The 10,285-nt window shown below is 40.3% G+C and overlaps 1 protein-coding gene and 1 long non-coding RNA gene across 2 annotated transcripts in view; one reads left to right on the forward strand and one right to left on the reverse strand.

The window, feature by feature from the left end:
- Positions 1 to 10,285, forward strand: part of LOC311253630 (uncharacterized protein) — a 55,145-nt gene that overhangs the window by 39,739 nt on the left and 5,121 nt on the right. The window lies entirely within an intron of this gene.
- On the reverse strand, positions 295 to 3,945 carry LOC311253629. Its single transcript, XR_014621731.1, has 4 exons — positions 3,713 to 3,945; positions 2,003 to 2,099; positions 1,271 to 1,468; positions 295 to 851 (listed from the first exon to the last, which is right to left on the reverse strand). It is a non-coding gene; the product is annotated as an uncharacterized lncRNA (long non-coding RNA).

Raw genomic sequence — 10,285 nt, forward strand, 5'->3', positions numbered from 1 at the left:
CGGTAAAATACTGGCAGCTGTGGTTGCCAGAATTTTACCGTAGAAAATACAGTCACAATGTATGAGACATTACGGTATGCTGTTTTGGCAACCGTACATTTTACAGTAGAGAACTGTTATTTGTTTACGGCAATTTGCTGTAAAAATAGCAGTTATAGAATAAAACTGTTTACGGTAATTTGCTGTAAAAATAACAGTTATTATATAAACCTGTTTACAGTAAATTATTTTAAAAATAACAGATATACTGTAAACCTAATTACAGTCCATCAGTGAAAAAACACGGTAAAACTGTAAGATATAGTACGGTATTTTATTGCAAAGTTCAACTTTACGGTAAAATACTGGCAGCTGTGGTTGCCAGAATTTTACGGTAAAAAATACGGTACAACACTTATGGAATTACAGTTTGTTGGCGTAGATTTTACAGTCAGCAAATGCAAATGGTAAATTATAAAGGAAATAACCAATTAAGCCCATTGTAAACCAAAGTACAGACTATAATTGACAAACTTTAAGAACTTCTCTTTGCATATACACATTCTCTGTGAAAAACAGAACTTGCCCAGTATACTCACAAGGCAGTGTTGACATCTTGAAAAGACAGTGTGTGTCCATACATATGAAGGATAGTCCATGGTAGAAGAAATAAACATCATGAAAAAAGGAGCCACTTGCCCTGTGTTGATCAACACTAATGAGTCACTGAGTCCAGACTTGGCTGAAGAGGGCTCTTAACATGGACATGGTGTTCAACAAACTGGAACTTAAAGCATTCAGCAGTCACCAGTTCTGCTTGAAGACTCATATGTTGTCCATCTGGTGTCCACTGTAGACTGGCATGATCCTCTCTGCAGCCAGAAAACAGAAACAAAGCAAAGGTTAGATTGATGCAGTGCCTGAGCATGATGCCTACAGAGATAAATTCAGCCTTCTGTTGTTAAACTGAGCTCCAATGAGCTATACATAGAATGAAGCCAGCACTCTGGAATATAGTTTTGCAGGTCATCAGGAGTATTTCATTTATTTTATTGTATTAGTGTGAAAGGTAGAAACAGTCACTTTTCAGGACTAAGTGATCATCAGTATTTGTTTCACCCTTGTCGAATTGCAACCTAAATCCTGAATCCTGTCCATAATACTGATTTTTTTTCTGCTGTATGTTTGTATGAAGCTGTTGGCACCGTGCACTTGAGGGAGATCGATTGAGTGAAGTTTGAGTTGTGCTTGCATCTACTCATTTGCTATACTGACATAAACCATTGTTTACCTCTAATTAGCCTTGACAAGACTGGTGTTTGAGTCATTGGGTCCAGACTTGACTGAAGACAGGTGGGACAGAGTCTCATACAGACATGGTACAATGTTAAGGAAACTGGAACTTTGGGCAGGTGTTGTCATCATTCCTGCTTGAAAATTCACCAGCAGTCTTCAATCAGGTGTTTACTGTGGACTGGCATGAATCTCTCTGCAACCAGACAAAGAAAGACAACAAAGAAAAAATTGTTAATGATAATAATGATAATTATTATTATATAGCACTTACACTGTTGCAAAGTGCTTCCCGCAACAACAACAACAACAACAAAAAACAAAACATTAATTAAAGAAGTTGGAACAGAAAAAAAATTAAATGGTGAATGAAGAGTAGGTTTAAAAAATCCCATAAAAAGGCCAACCTATAAATATGATTTCAGGAGGCACTTAAAACAGTTAACAGATTTAGCAGATCTAATAGATTGAGAGAGATTGAGGGAGAAACTGTGGAGGCTACAGCTGAAAACACACAATCCTTTGGATTTGACATCGAATCAGTGATTTTGATTTTTTTTAAGGATAGTTCCGAGGATTTACCCTTAAGGAACTCCAGATAACAGGGTAGTAGACATATATGGGAGAAATAATTATTGATGTGGCCATGTAAGTATTTGACAGGTATGAAGAAACAAAAACATTTAATGGCAGCACCAGTTCAGAAGCCTATCTATTTAAATGTACTCACTGAAGCTGAGTGCTGATAACGATGACGATGAATCAGAGTACTGGCCATACCGCACTCCTGCAAAGTTGACTGCCTTGCATTATCCAGCTGCACCGTGCTGTGGAGAAGGTGAAATTATTTGTTAAAAAATTGTATGGCTAAGGTGTTAAAGGGATCATTCTCACTTGTTATGTTATCTTTGAATTCGCCTAGATCAAGTGTCAATAAATGTTTCCTTTGTAATACATCCAAGTCTCCTTGTATCATCTTTTATTAAGAATAAACCAGTTTCTCCATTATTTCCATCACAATTATATTATGAAAGGCCTAGATTTATGCTGTGCTTAAATGTAGAGTATGCAGAATTTTCAAAAAAACAACATATGGACCTGTACAAACATAAATCCTCTCAATCATCACTCATGACCCACTAGAAGAGTGTGGTGGTCTGTTTTTCTCATGAGACTCAGCCCTCAGCCATTGTTTTGATGTGTGGCCGGTCTCCTTCTGGGTGGCAACCAGTGCTTATAAAAAGAGATTAACATAAAGCCTTCTATTGTTAAATTAATGCATGGTCAACTGTGCAATCACTTATCACTATTTATTCTTGACAAGACTGGTATCTGATCACAAGGGTAGATTAGTAGGCCAGCAAAGAAGTTGATGAGTCCATGTCAAGTACAACCACTAGTAGACTACCTGAAAGAAAGTGTAAGGAGAAGACAGGATATACATCCCCTCAAGTGAAATATGAAATCATCAACTCTTTCACTCTTTCCAACACATAAGGTTGCAAATTACAATCAAATGACTCAAAAACATGAGCAGCTGGGCCAGCCAAAGACCATGTAACACATATTTTTAATATCACAGCGGCCAAGGTTCAATTGTGGCTTGGGCCATGCTACAAACTCACCCTGCAATTTCAAGTAGAATAAAGACACATTTCTGAGAAAAAGATCACTGAAATCCTCTGATATATCCATATCACCCTCATCTTTACCTGTCCCTGTACTTGTCTCATTCACTTGAGCGCCAAAGTTATCTGATTCAGTTTGAACAGATGATGATTGTGAAGCAGACTCTCTGAATAAGTCACTGATACTGATATCTGTAAGATCTCTGTGTTTCCGTGACATGTGCGCGGAAAATGAGGATTTGACCTTGAACACATTTGTGCATCCTTTGACTGGACATGTCACAGCACGTCCTTCCACAATATGCTCCCTCAAGTGAGCTACCAGATCTTTTGTATCGTGACACTGGCGCTCACACATCGCCATTGCACACTTAAAATCACTTACAGCCGTCCCGACAGTAATGGGAGTAGGAGCAGATACACTATGCCTCCGGTAAAAATGCGCCCTAAACGCTCCATATCTGTAAAATGTCTGCTTGCAACCGGCTCCAGTGCACTTAAATAAACAACGTGGTTCATTTCTATGGAGTTTGCAATGAAGCACATAACCCCTCAAAGTCTTAACCGACTTGCTACAGAAGTTACAGCTAAACATTTTTCTAGCATTAGCAAAGTTAGCTGTAGCTAGCGACTTCTCAGAGCCCTTAAGTGACTCTTCTATTCTGCAAAAAGCAGATAGCGACACGTCCAGCAACTTTTAAGATATAGCTACCTGAACTCCTCTGCTTGAAAGTCAACGAATAAGAGCTAATGTGGCTCTGCGGCTAGCTAACGTTGATCGGACAGACTCAATGAGCTGTGAATGTGCTTACCTGAAGAAGACACTCTGCTCCTGTGGGCGCGAAGAAATGGCGGTGAACTGAAATTTCCGTTAACTCCGCGGTCCTCTCTCTGCGTGTCTCTCTCTCTCTATCTCTCTCTCTCTATCTGTCGGTCTGTCTGTCTGTCTGTCTCTCTGTCGTTCTCTCTGTCTCTCTCCTCAATTCAAACACTGCTCCTGTGGGCGCGAAGAAATGATGGTGAACTGAAATTCAAAATTTCTAGCTTCTGTTAACTCCGCGGTCATCTCTCTCTCTCTCCTCAATTCAATAAAGCTTTATTGACACGGAACAACAAACACAACAACGTTTTCATTGTCATGTTTTACATATAATAAAAAATGTACATGTACAAGAATAAAATACATATACAGTAAACAATAAACATGTATAGTTTTCTATTGCATTAAGTGCTTTGCGTCGGCCCAATGCCCCTTAACTGTGATATAATAAGCACATACCACTGCCTGTCCTGATGTATTGCTTAAATATACCATACTTTTTAACATTCTACTTTCTATAGAAATGATGGTATGATTTTATGGTTGTGTACCGTAAATTTAAATGTAAACACCAGCAAAATCTGTAATTCAGACAGAATGATACCGTCAATTTTAAGGTAATTACACGCTTGTGACATTATGGTATTTTACCGTGAATTTTGCAAACTTTTTATAACATTCACAGTAAAATTCCATATTTTCTACTTAGTAAGACCGTACAATTTAAAGTTATTTACTGTTTCTTGATTTACAGTAATTCAATGTATTTACTACAGTGATATACTATTTTTGATTTTACGGTATTTCACTGTTGCTATTTGGCAGTTTTTTACCGTAATTTCTACGGACATTTTTTACAGTGTGGTAGCCTACGTGCTTCAAATAAAACATTTTTATTTAAAAAATCGACAGGTATACAGAACAGTGCAGTATGATATACAGTAGGTAATTTAAAGCAGAGTGTGTCCTCAGATCTGCGTAGTGTGCGCATCAGTCTTTCAGCAGGAGATCCTTCGGCCCTGGGCATTTTTCGCCGTCTGCCATGCAGTCACATGCCAGTCGGTCCTCCCTTTAATGCTATGACCTGTTCAATGACTTTGTCCAAGTGATCTATGTATTTGTTGCAGGCCTCTTTGGTGAGCTTATATTTCCAAAATGACTCTATTGCGGAGATCAGTTCATCTCTGTTTTTGGGTTTGGCCTCACAGCGAATGTAGCGTTTCATTGAAGCCCAGACTAACTCGATCGGGTTCAGATCCGGCGACCTAAGAAATTTTTGCTGAGCATAAGGTTTGTTCTAAATTAAATAAAAGCCTGTCCCATACAGACGCGTGTCTCTCTAAAGGGGTCCGCTCGGCACACACACACCCTCCAAAAAAAAAAAAAAACTATTGGCAGAAGTCCGGGCCGTGAGAACCGGCAGTCTACCTCTCGTATGGATAATCCAACGGATTTGATCTGGAAAATCCCTTGTTGTGATAGACTCATGTGTTTTCATAATCTACAGTAGCCTATCATAAAGTGGATACAATCACCGCAACTCTGTCCGGAGCTTCGCTACTTTTATTTCCGTATCCTTGGTAACAGTAACCCAGGTACAAGGATCCCCCCCTCCCCGCTTGACTTGAAATTAAAAAAAGTGACACAGGCTATTGCCCGTTCCTTCATGAGAAATCATCCAGCAACACACTCAATCAAACAAGGTGGGGAATGAGAAATCTGCGGCACTACTGTACAGTAGTTCGCTCATTTTAAAAATACAGACGGGTGTGTTTCGAGCTGACGAGACTGAGGACCGAAAAAAGAGAGTGAGACGTATACTGTAGCTGCCGTCGTTACATTTGTCTCATTGAAAAACTATACTGTATTACAGTGGCGAGCGGTGACCTTTTACTGTGGTCATGCTGAAGTGTCAATACCATGCGCGCCCGTAAGGGGGGTATTTATTTATTAATAAAAAATATAATATGGTTTTTAACTACTACAGTGGAAACCGCTTATAGTGATCACGTTGGTCCAGAGTACATTTGATCACTATAAGCGGTTGATTGCTAAAACCGAATTGTTATTATTTCACTTATTTTTTTGTGCAGAACATAATCTAAATGCCAGTTGTATAGTTTTTCAATGAGAAAAATGTAATGAAACGGTCGTCAGCGCGATCCTCTCGTCAGCTCCAAACTCACCCTTCTGCACCTCAATCACAGACCACAGCTGGTTTTCCACACAGCATTTACAGTAACTCACGTGACACGTCTCAGATCAGTAGGCGCTGCTGCCGGTGTGTTTTTAAAATGAGCGAACTAGGCTAGTAGCGCCGCAGATTGACAGATCTGATACTTGTTTGACAGAGTGTTTCGAGATGGTTTTCATGAATGAACAGGCAATATGTCACTGTCAGACCGGATCGTTTGACGGGAGGGGGGGTCGGCCAGTTTTTGTGATATTTACTTCAGGAGTAGGCCGTCCACTTGAAATTATAGTTTTCTTTTCCTCAAAAGTTCTCCGCGAAAACGGCACTGAACGCAAAGACTGAATAGAATTAATATTTTCACTCATTTTGACCGGGCTACACGATGAAATGAACCACTGACAGTTTCCCGCTGAACAATTCAAACAAGTCAGTTTTGCGCATGCGCGTTGGCAGATAAGCTGCTTCACTGACAGCTTTTTTGCCATTCAAAATGCTCATCTACAGTAAACACAGCCTCTAGCAGTAACTGTACTACTCTGTGTCACAGTGCGCACGCGCGAAACAAGCTGTCAGCTTTCCAGCTTTTCGCAAGCAAAACGGGACAGATTAGGCACGGATTTAAGACCAAAACAGTAGAACTAAGGTATTGTATAATTGAACACACTGCCAGATTAATATTTTCAATTATTTTTATTGAAGGGCTTGGGCATGCACTGCATTTATAGCTTATTAAGACCGCTCGCCCATGCTGTATTATTATTATATTGCATTCCCCATTTGTGCTCACTGCCCCGTGCTGCTGTCTTATGGAGGCGTCCTGCTGCTCACAGATGCCACCTGGCGGTTGTTTGGGCACATTGCAGCTTCTGGTGAAAACACAATTACTCCTCCAAAAAAAAAATCTGTGTGACTCTCCCGTGACTCATGCGTGAAATCCTCCAAATGAAACTAGTACCCACTGTACAGTGACACGTAAATTTAATACCATATATTGAAGATAGGAGCCCAGCAAACATTTTGACGTCTATTTGACGTCTAATCAACGTCGGTCAGGCAGGTCGATTCGACGTCTAGCAGAGGTGCTGAAATGAAAGTTTTTCTGACGTCGGTCTTATGACCGACCACATTTCGACCGTTATTAGACCGCATCAATTCACGTCGTTTCAACGACATATCAACGGCTCACAGAGCAGGCTACTTCAATCAATGTCATTATTACGTCGTATAGACGACTTTTCAACGTCTCTACGTGACGTCTATCTGACGTCTAATCAACGTCGGTCAGGAAGGTCGATTCGACGTCTAGCAGAGGTGCTGAAATGAAAGTTTTTCTGACGTCGGTCATTTTGACGACATCAATTCACGTCGTTTCGACGACATAAAAACGGCTCACAGAGCAGGCTTCTTCAATTATTACGTCGTATAGACGACTTTTCAACGTCTCTACGTGGCGTCTATTTGACGTCTAATCAACGTCGGTCAGGCAGGTCGATTCGACGTCTACCAGAGGTGCTGAAATGAAAGTTTTTCTGACGTCGTTTTCATGACCGACGTCATTTCGACGGCTCTTAGACGGCATCAATTCACGTCGTTTCAACGTCGTTTCGACGGCATATCAACCTTTGTCAAAATACACATGTAATGTATTGCATTTAAAAATATGTTTACCTAAATCGAGTTTCAACTAGTGCCTACATAACTGGCATTACCACATCCATACATTCTATTACAAGCACAGCTCTTGTGCTGTAGCCTATAGTCTACATGTGCAATTCTCAATGCTCTAATCTGCAACTATTTAAATTAACTTATCAATTTCAGCAAAAAAATCCTTAAAATGCAAAGAGGTCAAAAAGTCCAATAGACAACACCAGTAAATTTCACATTTGCCAACTTAAAATATCACAGGAATGGTGAACCTGGTTAAAACTTTCATAGTAAATAAACTCAGCTGTGATAAAGTTAAAAATACTCAAATAATGTTCACCCATACTGTAAAATACAAGTAGTACATGGACAAATCTCAGGTAAAAAAAAAAAGAAAGAAAAAAAGGACAGCATTCAGGACCAGATATATGTAACGAGTTATCTATATATTGAATAATTGAATAAAAAACGAACATGTTTATGGGAACAAATGTTTTATTGACTTTCTTTTTATTGCAGTCCTTTGGGGGTCTGCCCCTTGCCCCCGCTTCTTGGTGGGGCATGTTTAAGTTGGTTCTGAATCACACTCTCTATTTCTGCATCTGTGGCCTTTGGACTCCATCTCTTCACAGCAGCTGGAGAGAGGGCATAAGAAAAAAATAAACATTTTTACAGAGCGCCTATTCAGATGTTAAATGCACTTTATAGATGGCAAGAACAAATTGTTTTGGGAGTTGAAAGAGTAATGAAAGAACCACTTCTTAGAGCCACTCAGTAGCCTGAATCTGATGGTTCCTAATAAAGCCAGTAGGCATTAACAGTCTGTGCTATGGTAGCCCAGCTTAGCCCAGGATAGCCACATGCACATGAAGCCCATTCAGTAATTTCAATTATATCAATCTTAGTTTCTTACACTTGATGACATGGAACATCTTTGTGGCTTTAAAAGGCACAACACAGAGATGCAACACTAAGCATAACTTCTCTTTCATGCAGGTGCCTGGCTGTACACACAGGGAGCACAATAGCACATTAGAGGTTTTCTTTTAAAGGACAATTCCATTTCATTTCAAACGTGCTACAGTTTCGGAATACATTTACTCTAAAAGAATGAATTTGAAGATATTCCTCACTGTTGCTGCTGTTATGCATTAGCACCTCTGTCCAAGCATCATCACAACAGCATAAAACAGTGGCGGACGGCTCTGAGGCTGTATCCAAATATTCATATTCATTCAAGCCCCCCCATTGTGTGTGTGTGTGTGTGTGTGTGTGTGTGTGTGTGTGTGTCTCTCTCACCTGGTGTGCGTCTCACCTGGTGTGCGTCTCACAATAAACCTGTGAAGTGAGGTAAATTGGACAAATAGTTATCAAAACAGGCCTATGCGAGGGACAGAGACACACAAATAGATTACTTTTATATGTAGAGAGATAGTGACATTGATTAACCTCTGAAGTCAATAAAAATGTAAAAATTTTAGTACGCCTAAAATAAAAAAAAACTGTAAGGATGAATAACTGCTTGTGGCTTCATCTGAGCATGTCAATGGCATTATGGGGCTGTAGCCCCACTATCAGTGAACACTTGTTTCAAATTTGAAGAAGATGGCACAAAGTATGACCATTCTACACCTACGCTGTGATTGACAGATAACCAGCCACACTGTCAGTCACGTCTCTACAATAAGATGGCGCCCTCTGCCGTTGCGGTCGTGTAGCGACACCAGACAACTATCAGCATGTGTCAACGGTTAGACCCCGGTTATAAGACGATTTCTGGCCACATATCAATGTCCGTGGACCACATAGTTTTCGGGAGCTGGTATGGACCGTATGGTCCGTCCCGTTTTTGGTGTATGTCAAGCGACACCTATAGGCCTGGCATATGAACTACAACGTTTTCGGTTGATCCGTCTAGATGCAAATATTCTTGAAACAATGCCGAGGAAGACGGAGAAAAAATAACGTTTTCGCCCGTCTGGACGGCCCCTTAAAGTGTTTTGGTTCTGTAACGATGCTAAACCGATAGTTGCACAGATGTTCGGCTCGGTTTAGCATCGAGCACCTCACGTAGCCTGTGAGCTAACTCAGGGCTAGTTTCACACGGCAGCTAACTCGGCTGCTAGCCGCCGCTCGGTTACGAATAAAAGCAAAAAAAACCAGCTATCTGTAACAATACACGATGCAGCAACAAAATCAAAACTCTAACATGCAACTGATAAACGTATAATGTCTTACCAAACACGGTTTCATTTTAAATTACAGTACTTTTAGTAACTCACCTTTCACAGGTGTCTGTGTCTCCTCCTCGTCAACTGACACTGCAAAGTTCTTCTTGCGCATGCGTAGGAAACCACTAGGTGCGCTGACTACGCGAGGAAAAATAGTTCCTAGATGGATGCTAGAATCACAAACATTTCAGCCCACATTGCCAATATGATACTACATTATTTTCTTAAATTCACGAACATATTTCCATTATTTCGAATAGTTTTTAACATTCGTGCGTTGATAGGTCGTTGAAACAACGTCTAAATGACGTTGGTCATTTCAGCCCCTCAGATAGACGTCACATCAACCTGCCTGCCCGACGTTAAATCAGACGTCCCGACATGATTGGATATCTGCATCTCGACACAGCAGTAGATAGAGGAAATCATTCTTGACAGTGTTGTTTCAGTTAAATATGTTTTCTTTGAGATCGTATTCCCCCTAATGTTAACA

This window comes from Pagrus pagrus (genome assembly GCF_965226575.1).
Source record: "Pagrus pagrus genome assembly, contig: HAP1_SCAFFOLD_25, whole genome shotgun sequence".
NCBI lineage: Eukaryota > Metazoa > Chordata > Actinopteri > Spariformes > Sparidae > Pagrus > Pagrus pagrus.